At 46.4% G+C, this 13,492-nt stretch overlaps 1 protein-coding gene across 3 annotated transcripts in view; it reads right to left on the bottom strand.

Moving 5' to 3' along the window:
- The window catches only part of SETD5 (SET domain containing 5), a 126,805-nt gene that overhangs the window by 64,231 nt on the left and 49,082 nt on the right, over positions 1-13,492 (bottom strand). For 2 of the 3 annotated variants that reach the window (XM_088459774.1, XM_088459776.1), the window contains exon 2: positions 1,739-1,803. The gene's annotated coding sequence lies outside the window, so the exon portion shown is untranslated. The remainder of the gene's footprint in view (positions 1-1,738; positions 1,804-13,492) is intronic. The other variant, XM_088459775.1, reaches the window with a different exon arrangement.

The following is a 13,492-nucleotide window of genomic DNA, read 5'->3' as shown; positions in this document are numbered from 1 at the left end:
CGATTCCCTTAGAAACAGAATTCTCACACCTGTACATATATGTTGATATTAGCAGTTTATGGACTGTAATACAGCACACGCTAGGTCACGCGGTTTATAAAAAATAAAAACCGTGGTGAATAGTGCCGGGAAGAAGTGAAATGGTCCCCTATTGCGCCCTGCAGTAAGTAGGGAGATGCCGGTTACTGCGACTGTTTAGTCGCGGTCTCCTGCATTCTCCGACTAAAGTGCCGGTCGCGATGCTGTTAGCGCTTCTCTAAGCTGGAAACCAGCAACGCGGCCGGCACTCAAGTCAGATTCCTGAAGTGCAAGCAGAAACCAACAGTGCGTTTAAATGAATAGCTCCAGGAACTTCTTCCCGGCACTATTCACATCACGTTGAATATAATCGCCCCCCCAAAGGCTACATTCTAGGTGGACTTTTTACTGATGATCATTACAGGGTTGCCACCTCATCCCTTTAAAACTGGACACATGTGAATTACACAGGTTCTGGAGCTGATTAAAACAAGGTGAAATGGAGACTTGAAGTCAGCCAGACACAGACTCTCTGTTATTCGTATGTGTCCAGTTTTAAAGGGATGAGGTGGCAACCCTACATCATTTCAAGCTTCAGATATGTTCCTGAAATGCCTCTATAGTCTTTGCATCTTTCAAATGTTGTATTATTGGAAAATGGCAGGTACGGACAAGGAAAAGGACGACTGCCTCACTTCCATGCTCTCAGACGCGGTGGGAGGAGGGAAGAAATGCCTATGGCGTTGTTAAAAAAGATATAATCGGCCTGGATAAATCCTACTAACATAACATATGATTTAGTAAATGGGAACACAAAAGGCTTTCCCTGCCATAAAAGAAACAATGAATTGCACAAGCTAAAATCCAGTTTGCTCTCTGTTGTGTAAATACTAAAAACCGGAGCAACGAAAACACTTCTAAAAACACAAAAGCTAGCACCATTATTACATTTCCTAACTCCGTATAGGTCAGTTATCAACAACAGGCCGGAGAACATCCATATTCTCCATGTCTCTTCATGAGCTCATATAAAAGCACAAGGCAAAACTAACAGCTGGGTCTTTATAGTCACTTTTCTAAATAATCTTAGAACAGTTTATACCAACAAATTGCAGATTTGGAAATTCTGTTTTTTTGTTTTTTATTCCCTAGTCATCTTTCCTTATTCTATAAACGCTGACAAACTAAACTCGCCTGTACTAAAGTACTCTTATTTCTTTACTTCTAGCATTAGGTCCCAGTGAGTTATCTGTGTACTGCGTATTACGGAGCTATCTCTAATGTCTCCTGGAATATGCGCCAAATCACTTGTGCTCCCTCTCTCTCTCTATCGATTTCCCCTCCTCTCCTCCTGTCCACAGCTGGCATTCTGCAGCAAGGCTCCCAGCAGTAACGAGGCAGGCACGTCCTAACCTCCCAGCTCCTTCTAAATCAATAGTGAGATTTGCAGCACGGCTGTCAGCCTGTGCTAATGGCAGACAGACTGGACCGGCCCTCCTTTATCCTGTCCCCAGGAGGCGCTGCAATTGATCAGACACCTCTGTGTGGCTTGGAGAAGCTATTGACCCCAAATCTTCCCGTAGAGGATTCTCTCCATCATTCTGGCTCAATTAGACAGAACAGCTCATTCCAGAAGAAAACAAGATATTTGATTAACCCATGCACTGCTGGAAACACAACACATAATGGGCTGGGGGGCAGAAAAGACATACACATTTACCTTTTGGCTGGCCTGCGGCCACCAGGTTCCAGTAATCTCTTCTCCCACTGTCCTCTGGAGGTCTGCTGAAAGGTAAGAAGTGAGAGATTACTACAGGGGGACATAGAAAGACCCAACACACATTTTAAGCATTTGCCTTCAGATTTACTGGCCCAAAGGAAAATGTTTAGAGAGGAGTCCTTGTTGCTCTTTGCACAGTCACACAGATAGATGGCAGGTAAATGATACATTACATTGCCCTCTAGTGATATGTGAGAGATCAGGGTTGTTATCCATCGTCCTTTGGATTACCATGTATTAAGATTTTCTCCCCAGCACTGTCACACCCTCTCTTCCCTGTGTCCTCCTGTCACTACCCAAGACATACTCAAATGGTTTCATATCACAACACGTTCTCCGGCAGTGTGTGGGGCTGGTAGGGAATAATCTGATGTGCAGTAGTGTGTATAAGTCTGCCTAAAAAGTACTGTAACATGTCTAGAGGGGACATAGAGCACAAATGCAGCAGATTGTGACAGGCAGCAGGTAAAAGACAGAAAGACACCTGGATCAAATGGAGGGGGGGGGGGGGGGGTAGAGATATGCTCATAACAAGAGCGGGCATCACTATCTGTGCACGGGATTTCCCCACCACAGAAATACACAAGAGCACTTTTCAAGTTACAGCACCAAGGAACAATCTGGATGTCAAATCTCAGTAGATGTGGCTGAAATACCAGTCCCCGCACACAGGTGAATAGGTGCCACAAAGCAATACTTCTGATCACAGTAAGGCATCCTCACTACTACATCACATACGCTACATTGCGCAGGTTCTATTCCATGCAAATAAACAATCCAAAATGTTCCATCTTCTGCTAGGAAGATGCACTGGCATTCCCAATAACCTAGAGAGTGCTTAGGTTATTACTAGACAGCACAGTATATGGTACCATTAGTTACGCAATTAAAACAAAAATAATGCCTGTGTTTTCCAGGGTGTCAGCACATTTTTAAATTGGGCAGGGAAGATTATCTGCTTACTCATGTTTTCAGGGAAAGTAAACAGTATTTTCCCATAGATGTATATAATGTATAAAAAGGGTATTAAACAGGTTAGGGATACCAACGTACTACAATACAAATACATACTTAAATCAAACTGACAGAGAGAAAAATGGCTGCAACGGATACATTTTAAAACCTTCAGAGCATCTGCACTAGTGATCCAATTATTCAGGCTCTGCTATCAGATCTCATTACAGGCACAGCCTTCTGCAGCGTAGATTGCTTTGAGCAGAGCACCTACCCACTGAACCAGTCAGCCATTAGGGATGGGATGTACGTTAACAGAAATATGGCAATCTATACACACAATTCTGAATTTTGGTAACCATTAGCTCAAGACCACATACAGGGGTTCCTAGGTCTGATTTTGAGCAGTATGGTGGAATAGTGGTTAGCATTGCTGTCTGCCAGCACAGCGCCCAGGTTTCTTCTCTCAGTCAAAAAAAACTCAATGGAAGGTTAATTGCCCTGACCAAATAAACCCTGCGTGCACAGGGAATATTGTAAGCTCTACTGGAGACAGGCACTGACGTGAATAGCTAAATATTCTCTGTAAATCGCTGAGTAATATGTTAGCGGTACATAAAAAAAGACCTGCTAGACTAGTAATAAGGGGGGGGGGGGGGGAGACTCGGTAGTTTAGCTATAGCTTGTCAAAACTATACAATTACCTTACTTGTGTTCACTCTAGGGGGCGATTCAATTCAGTGTGAATTGAATATCGCCGGGTGGGAGCTCCCAAAACTACTCAACTCGGCGCCCAGGGGAGATAACCAGTTATCGTGTGGCCATACGCTGTCATATAGCATGGCCACGATATCTGCTGGATTACAGGCCGTCACATAAAAGGTCTGTCGATCTGGCACTGTATGCCCAGCATAAGTTGTACAGATGCAGGGTAAAATGTTAAGGTCACTGACCATTTCAATATAATATGGCAAAATGAAAAAAAATAATCCTTTCCAATGTAAGACGTCATAAAACACTGCCTTCTAGACATGTTAATATCACATATTTGTTCCCAAAATACAGGGCATGTTCTTGGTAGATAAATGACCAGCAACAACCTCAGCATTACAGTGAGAATGAACTGTGTCTCGCCCTGATTAAATCTTTCCAGACCGTACCAATGGAACGTGCAGAGCGAGCAAGCACACGCCTCCTACACGACAGTGCGGGTTTTATCTGGTGTTCCTGTGTTTTGGAAGCAGGAATAGATGAAGATGGCAGGGAAAAAGCCATTAGCCACAGTGACACTGCTCCCTCTTCCCTGGTCACTAGATGCTGCACTACGGTTGCAGATCTGTCGGACTGATCAGTGTCATGAATGGTCACGGAGGGGGCCTGCAGGACGGATAAACACAATGCATGACTTTGCAGTCACTAATCACTTGTGTGTTTTTTAAAAACAAAAACAGGTACGACGACTGTCCGATTCTACATAAATACCAATGATTCATAACCCTCAACATGACAGGTGCTCTGTTTTAATAGAAAACAAAACTAGGATTCTAAATCTCTAATAATATCTACACCTCCCCCCAAGTGGACACTGCTGTCAACACTAACACATACATTACAGCTTTCCAGTAAAGGCCAGTGACCACACACTGGGGGCACTCCGGGCGCTTTCTGCTAGATTTGACATTGAACACATCTTGTCAGCGTGGTATCTTGGCTCAGTGCGACGTGTCCCATTTTATATATTGAGGGTGAAATCTAGCATGGTACAAAAACAAAAAGGCCCCTACTGCCCAGCCAATAACTAGTAAATATCTGTCTGAGAAACGTATGATTTTCCCCTCTACAATGCAGCTAGCCATAACAATATACAACCAGCACGGTGGCTTTATAGCCCAGGTCACAGGGTGTGTCCCATTCCACAGAGTCATTGGGCTCGATTCAATTCAACGTGAATTGAATAGCACCAGGCAGGAGCTCCAGGAGCTATTCAATTCTGCGCGCTGTTAGGTCTGGGAATGCCCGTTCTCCCGCCCTCTCGTGCCTTAAATAGGGTGTTTAGTTGTGAGAACGGGTATTCTTCTACTAAACTTCCTCACGCGCAATGCTGTTTTATCCGCTCTAAGGGCGGAAAACAGCATCACGTCTGTAATTTTGTCAGATTTCTGCTCGCATCCCAGCAGGTATACGAGAAGAAATCCCGAGTCGGGCTTAGCAGCGCGCTGAATTGAATAGCTCCGGGAGCTCATTCCCGGCGCTATTCAATTCGCGTTGAATTGAATCGAGCCCTTTATGCAGCAAGATGGCTGACGCTATATTATATAATATATATATATATATATAATATATACAGTCAGGTCCATAAATATTGGGACATCGACAGAATTTTCAGATTTTGGCCTCTATTCACCACCACAATGGTTCTGAAATGAAACAAACAAGATGTGCTTTAACTGCAGACTTTCAGATTTAATTTGAGGGTAATTACATCCGAATCGGGTGAACGGTGTAGGAATTACAACAGTTTCAATATGTGCCTCCCACTTTTTAAGGGGCCAAAAGTAATGGGACTATCAACTCAAAAGCTATTTCATGGACAGGTGTGGGCTATTCCCTCGTTATTTCATTATCAATTAAGCAGGTAAAAGGTCTGGAGTTGATTCTAGGTGTAACATTTGCATTTGGAATCAGTTGCTGTCAACTCTCAATATGAGATCCAAAGAGCTGTCACTATCAGTGAAGCAAGCCATCATTAGGCTGATAAATCAAAACAAACCCATCAGAGAGATAGCAAAAACATTAGGTGTGGCCAAATCAACTGTCTGGAACATTCTTAAAAAGAAAGAACGCACCGGAGAGCTAAGCAACACCAAAAGACCCGGAACACCACGGAAAACAACTGTGGTGGATGACAAAAGAATTATTTCCCTGGTGAAGAAAAACCCCTTCACAACAGTTGGCCAAATCAAGAACACTCTCCAGGAGGTAGGTGTATATGTGTCAAAGTCAACAATCAAGAGAAGACTTCACAAGAGTGAATATAGAGGGTTCACCACAAGATGCAAACCATTGGTGAGCCACAAAAACAGGAAGACCAGATTAGAGTTTGCCAAACAACATCCTATGGACAGATGAGACAAAGATCAACTTGAACCAGAGTGATGGGAAGAGAAGGAACTGCTCATGATCCAAGACATACCACCTCATCAGTGAAGCATGGTGGTGGTAGTGTCATGGCGTGGGCATGTATGGCTGCCAATGGTACTGGTTCCCTTGTATTTATTGATGATGTGACTGCTGACAAAAGCAGCAGAATTAATTCTGAAGTGTTTCGGGCATTATTATATGCTCATATTCAGTCAAATGCTTCAGAACTCATTGGACGGCGCTTCACAGTGCAGATGTACAATGACCCGAAGCATACTGCAAAAGCAACCAAAGAGTTTTTTAAGGCTAAAAAGTGGAATGTTATGCAATGGCCAAGTCAATCCCCTGAACTGAATCCGATTGAGCATGCATTTCACTTGATGAAGACAAAACTGAAGGGAAAATGTCCCAAGAACAAGCAGGAACTGAAGACATTTGCAGTAGAGGCCTGGCAGAGCATCACCAGGGATGAAACCCAGCATCTGGTAATGTCTATGCGTTCCAGACTTCAGGCTGTAATTGCCTGCAAAGGATATGCAACAAAGTATTAAAAAGTGAAAGTTAGATTTAGGATTGTTTAGTTTGTCCCATTACTTTTGGCCCCTTAAAAAGTGGGAGGCACATATAGAAACTGTTGTAATTCCTACACCGTTCACCTGATTTGGATGTAATTACCCTCAAATTAAATCTGAAAGTCTGCAGGTAAAGCACATCTCGTTTGTTTCATTTCAAAGCCATTGTGGTGGTGAATAGAGGCCAAAATATGAAAATTCTGTCAATGTCCCAATATTTATGGACCTGACTCTGTGTGTGTGTGTGTGTGTGTGTGTGTGTGTGTGTATATATATAAATATAAATAGTAAACAATACAAGGTGCATGAGCAGCACACTGACTGGAATAGATACAAGCTAGCTTTCTGCATATTTATATCATGAATGGGAAAACCTATAGTGCTTGCACTGTAATAGAGCATTCTGTGAGCAGATTGGTTCAGCACATAAAATTGCTGTCTATACTGTGTGGGGGACGACAGATCTCTCAAACACAGCGCTGCTCATCAGACGGTCAGATCTGTACTGACAACCTCCGGTATTCAGGAGCCTGCAACAAAGATTCTGCACATGTGGGGCCTAATTCTGAGTTGGAAATAAAGCAAAATATAGCACGTAACTTTCCACCTGAACAAACCATGTTGCAATGGAAGGGGTGCTAATACATTTATTATTTTTGCATGCAACCCACAAATACTGCACAGCTTTATTTCTCTTTCATCCACTAGGGGACACTGGAGGTGCTTACGCTGGGGTATAGAGGCGTGGATAACTGGAGCTGGCACTTTAAATAATTTAGAAGTGTGAAGCTCCTCCCCCTCTATGCCCCATCAGCCCTCAGTTTAGAAAATGTGCCTCTAGGAGCTGGTCACATTATGCTGTGCTCCAGCAAATACATTTTATTTATTTATAGCATCTTTTATAGGTCCAGTAGGTACCCTTCGCCACTTATCTAAAAGGTGGGGTCCGGGTACCTGGCGCCCTGGTGTTTTAGCAAACACCAGGAAGGAGTGCGCAGGGCTCATTTCCAAACAGCTCCTGACAGCTCCTTATCGCCTCAGCATAGTCTTCACAACAAGAAGAGAAGACTCTGCTGACCTGCCAGTGAGTAATATGCTGCACATCCCCCGGCTCCTGCCCCCGCTGCCCGGCGCTGACACAGCATGCTGCGCTGTGTCAGGTGTGCATAGCGCTGTTAGACAGCTAGCAATGTCCCGCTGTCGGCGCTGCCCTGCACTGTGTTAGGGAAGCTGCGTGTACACAGCGCTACATGCGGCTCCCTGCTTCTCCCCTCTCCCCGCTGATACACGCGGTGTAGCGCGGAGGGGGAAGGCAATGGCCAAGCAGCCATAATGGAGCCCTTAGGGCATGAAGAAGGGGGCGGAGCCTAATCAGCGCGGGCTCTCTCTTCTATACGCGGCAAGCGGCTGTGTTAAACAGCGTGGCTGCCATTTTTAACTAATACACTGCATCTCTCCCTTATACAGGAATAGTGCAGCAGTTCTACAGAGGCTGGATTCTCTTGCTCCCCAACCTGGCTACAATGTGCAGATACAAATTAAGCACAGAAGGCTCTGGTGCATAATACACTGGGGGTGCAGGGAATCTGATCTGTGGGAAGGGAGTGGGGAGTGTCTCCTCCTGTGTCCCAAGCCAGCCTTCTGTTTTTTCTTAACTTCTGTATATACTCTGTCCCTCTGTGTGTGGTGACTGTGTGTATCCATGTCAAATAGAACAAAGGCGTCTCAAAAGATGTTTGTTTGTTCTAGGTGTAACAACAAACTATCCAAGCCGCATGCTACGGGGTCCACTTTATGTGATGCTTGTATAGCACTAGATCCACCTATGGCTATTACTGCCTCACCTGCTCCCCCATGGGCCGCTGACATGGTAGCAGTAATGACGGACTTAACGTCTGAGTTAGCTGAGGCACGCAAGTCTCAGCCTCCCTGGGTTGCTGGGCTAACCAAGTCTCTTGACACCCTGGTACAGGTTACAGGTACAGCTGTGTCCGCACCCTCCACTTCCCTACAGGGACCGACACATAAGCGTCCTTTATCGACTGTTCTCCAGTCAGAAGAATCTGACGAGGAATTCCTCGCTGCGGAGGATACTGAGGAAGGGGAATTGGAGGAAGCATTACAGGACAATACCCCTCTAGAGTTAGAGTCCACCCCTCCCGGGGTGGAATCTCTAATTTTGGCGGTCAGAAAAATCCTTAACTTACCTGAGGATGTTATTCCTGCATCCCAGGAGTGTGAATTATTTCATGAACAACCAAAGAGCTCGGCGGTTTTTCCGTTCTCACTGCATCTTCAACAACAGCTCTCAGTCACCTGGAAACAACCGGATAAACGGTTCCAAATTCCGCGCCGGTTTCCTTCTAGCTATCCTTTTCCATCATCCATGATGGAGAAGTGGGAAACACCCCCCTCCAGTAGATGCGTCCGTCTCCCGTCTTTCCAAGAAAACAGCACTCCCAGTACCGGGAGCCACAGTACTAAAAGATCCTTCGAATCGTAAATTGGAGTCAACGCTAAGATCTATTTATACCGCAGCGGGTGCTCAACTTAGGCCCACCCTTGTTACTGCTTGGGTTAACAAGGCGGTGGTTTGCTGGGCTGACCAGTTGATTACAGGTTTGGACTCAGGTACTTACGCTTACTAGCAGAACACATCCGTGAGTCTGCAGTTTTCCTGGGAGAAGCGTCAAAAGATATCAGTCAGATTAGTGCTCGCATATCTGCTTCTGGTATTTCGGGCCGCAGAGCCCTCTGGTTGCGCGCCTGGCATGCGGACGCAGAATCCAAGCGTGCGGTGGAGGAGTTACCATTCAATGGCGACATGCTGTTTGGCCCGGAATGAGACAAATGGATATCCCAGGCCACGGGGGGTAAGTCTTCCTTCCTCCCGTCAACTGCACCGGTTCCCAGAAGATCTTACACTGGACCTTCCTTTCATTCCTTTCGTGGTAGAGCCAGAGGTGCTCCCTCCCAAGCAAGAGGCGACAGAGTAGAGGCCACCCACACACTGTTGCACGTAGACAGGAGCCTAAGCCAGCTGAGAAACAGGTGGCATGACGGTCTTCCGTCCCACCTGGGACCACCTACAGTGGGAGCCCGCCTGCAAGGATTTCAACAAGTTTGGAACCAGACGTCTCCAGAACCGTGGATCCGCAGACTAATTTCCCTGGGGTACCGAACAGACTTCGAGGTCCCCCTTCCACCTCGGTTCTTCACTACAAGTCTACCAATACCTGCAGACAAGGCCAGGGTTCTACAGGAGGCTATCAAGTCTCTAGTAGTATCTGTGCTAGTTCCGGTTCCAGAACATCAACGAGGTATGGGGTTTTACTCAAACCTGTTTGTAGTACCCAAGCCGGATGGATCGGTCAGCCCATCTTGAACCTCAAGTCATTGAACCTGTATCTGAAGATGTATCGGTTCAAAAGGGAGCCTCTGCAGTCCGTTACTGCGAGCTTGGAACCAGGAGATTTCCTATTATCCCTGGATATCAAGGATGCTTATCTCCACGTTCCCATCTGGGAACCACACCAAGCCTTTCTGCGTTTTGCCATATTGAATAATCATTATCAGTTTCGGGCATTGCCGTTCGGGTTATCCTCGGCTCCCCGCATCTTCACCAAACTCATGTCAGTCATGATTGCTCTCCTTCGGTCATCGGGAGAGAACATAATCCCTTATTTGGACGACCTGTTACTCAAGGCGCAGTCGGTACAAGTCATGCCTTACTGACATATCAGACTCTAATCCAACACGGTTGGATAATAAACTTCAAGAAATCAAATCTCAATCCGTCCCAGAAGCTCCTGTTTCTGGGCATGATCTTAGATACGGCATCACAGAGGATCTTTCTTTCAATAGACAAAGCCCGGGATATCCGGTTGTTAGTTCAGCTGGTCCTCAGACCAAAGAAGGTATCCCTCCTTCTTTGTCTGCGTCTCCTGGGGAAGATGGTAGCGGCCTTCGAGGCACTACAGTTCGGGCGGTTCCACTCCAGGGTGTTTCAGCTGGACCTACTAACACAGGGGTCAGGGTCTCATCTGCTTCTACATCGACAGATCCGTCTGAGCCCAGCTACCAGAGTGGCCCTTCTCTGGTGGACACAATCCAACAATCTTTTAGCGGGCCGGAGATTCGGAGTGTGGGACTGGATCATCGTAACAACGGATGCCAGCCTTCGAGGATGGGGAGCAGTAGTCCTCGATTATCATTTTCAGGGTCGATGGTCCCCTCTAGAACGAAAGTGGCCCATAAATGTGTTGGAACTCAGAGCGATTTACAATGCTCTGATAGAAGCAACAGAGTTTCTAAGAACTCGTCCGGTAAGAATTCAGTCCAACAACGCAATGGCCGTCGCATACATCAACCGCCAAGGAGGGACTTGGAGTCGCCTGGCCATGCGAGAAGTTACTCGGATTCTCAGGTGGGCCGAGAGCCAGTCAGTAATCCTGTCGGCAGTATTCATCCCGGGTGTGGACAACTGGGAAGCAGATTACCTAAGCCGACAGGATATCCACCCCGGGGAATGGAAGCTTCATCCAGACGTGTTCAACGCGCTGACACGTCGATGGGGATGTCCTCAGGTGGACCTCATGGCGTCACGATTGAATCGTCAGCTCCCGGTATATGTGTCAAGGACTCGAGACCTGCAGGCAGTGGGAGTAGACGCTCTGACAGTTCCGTGCAACTACGACTTGGTTTACATCTTTCCTCCGATTCCAATTCTTCCTCGACTGCTAAAAAGGATAAAACACGAGTCAGCCTCTGTCATTCTCGTGGCTCCGAACTGGCCTCAGAGAAGTTGGTTCGCGGACCTTCGGTCCCTATTGTCAGACGATCCGTGGCCCCTTCCTCTGCGCCCGGATCTGCTACAGCAGGGTCCTTTAGTACACCCCAACCAAGCGCAACTGCGTTTAACGGGGTGGCTCTTGAAACCGATATCCTAAGACGCAGAGGAATTCCAGACTCTGTCATTCCCACTCTGTCATGATAATGCTACGCGCCAGGAAACCAGTTTCGGCTGCTCATTATCACCGCATCTGGTGTTCTTATATCTCGTGGTGTTCCAGTCGGGATCTTCCATCTAGGACTTTTCGGTTGTCCCGGTTTCTGCTTTGTCTTCAGACTGGTCTGGATTCTGGCTTTCGTCTTGGAACTTTAAAGGTGCAGGTTTCTGCCCTTTCCATTTTCTTTCAATGGAAATTGGCCCTCATTCCTGAGGTGCAGACGTTTCTTCAGGGGGTCTTGCGTGTGCAGCCTCCTTTTGTACCTCCGATAGCTCCCTGGGACTTGAACTTCGTGCTTTTGTTTCTTCAGTCGTCCATGTTTGAACCTTTGGAAGAGGTTGATATTAAGTACTTGTCTTGGAAGACGGTACTCCTCTTGGCTCTAGCTTCGGCTCGTAGAGTTTCAGAATTGGGACACTGGACGTCCACCTCTGCGCTCTTAGCCTGCCTGTTCGGTTTGTTCCATATGTTGTATGTTTTGATTATTGTGTGTTCTCTCCCTTTTTACTGCGCTTGTTCTCCATCTCCTCTCGGTCTTCATTTTTTAAACTGAGGGCTGATGGGGCATAGAGGGGGAGGAGCTTCACACTTCTAAATTATTTAAAGTTCCGGCTCCAGTTATCCACGCCTCTATACCCCAGCGTAAGCACCTCCAGTGTCCCCTGTGGAATCAGAGAAAAGGATTTACCGGTAGGTACCAAAATCCCATTTTTTATGCTGCAATTTAGATTTGCGTTTGGAAACGCCTCTCCCGAATCTAAAGCTGGCCATCCACTAGCAGACCTCGAAACGACTGCACGATTACGACAGTCTGATGAGCCTGCACTGAACGAGCAGTCGTTCAGTGCAGGCTCATCAATCATCTGCAAACATGCTGAACCTGACGTTATCGTCAGGATGTCCAGCATGTTTGCCCGATGATAGATGTCTAAACGACCAGCAGGAGCTCGCATTGCTGGTCGTTTTAGACATTTTTGCAAATGATTTATGAACCATTGAACGATAACGTTATCGTTCAACCTAATCGTCTAGTGGATGGGCACCTTAAGTATATCTGCACATTTTACATGGTTTTCCAAGGTGAAGTTACTCACTCTTTTTTGCTTTACTCCCAACCGCAGAATCAAGCCCTAAGGGAACAAAGAGAAATATCCCAGCCTCAAATTTAGGGTGAGGAGACTGTAGTCTCAACAATATATAGTGACGGTCTACCAAATACTACGCTGCAATAGAATAAAAGTAACCACTGCACTAATATAGGCCTCATACGGGTCAGCAAGGTTCCTGCCCGGACCACACAGAATTTATAATGAAAAAAAAAAAAAGAAGGTCAGTAGCAAATGAATAATATGAACTTGGTGAGGGTGTAAGGAAGCAGATGGGGAGGAGGGCTTATGAAAAGACTGAAAGCGGGGACTTGAGAACAAAGGTGACTCTTAGGAAACGCCAGGCCTCAGCGAGGTTTCAGGAAGAGGCAGGAGGACGGGAGAAGCCTCGGAAGAGACAGGGCCTTGTCTGCCTCCCTCTTTGTACAGAAACGAGAAGTTGGCAGCTCTGCCGTAAGATGATGCAATCTCAGCGTAGAGAGGCAGAGAGCAGACAGCAGAGCAGCATCAATAATCCGGCAGACTCAGGGGCTCCTAAGTGGATCTTTGTCTCTCTCCTTGAACCTTTCGCTGCCTATGGGCCCGAGGTGCACTGAAACACTCTGCACAGCAGTCCTGCTCTGCAGCGTAAGGGTTAAAGCCTCCCACCCTCTTAACACACTGCAAAATGCATTACCAGTAACTCAATCTGCTCACCTCCTTACAGCTCCCTAACACGGTATCTTGCTGAACTACAACACACAGCTTCAAGCTTTCCAGAAACCGTTCGCCGTTTCAGTGCGATAACACACAATACCCCAACTCGGATGCCACCAATAGCAATGGAGTGAGGATACATGTCAGTAAACATTCATTACTAAATACCTGCTTTAGTGTTCATATTGTGTGTAGAAATGACTGCAAGTGATGAAT

This window comes from Taudactylus pleione, unplaced genomic scaffold (assembly GCF_031769625.1).
Source record: "Taudactylus pleione unplaced genomic scaffold, aTauple2 ptg000934l, whole genome shotgun sequence".
Taxonomy (NCBI): domain Eukaryota; kingdom Metazoa; phylum Chordata; class Amphibia; order Anura; family Myobatrachidae; genus Taudactylus; species Taudactylus pleione.
Note: the sequence above shows the minus strand (reverse complement) of the source record. Positions and strands in the feature narration are given on the sequence as shown.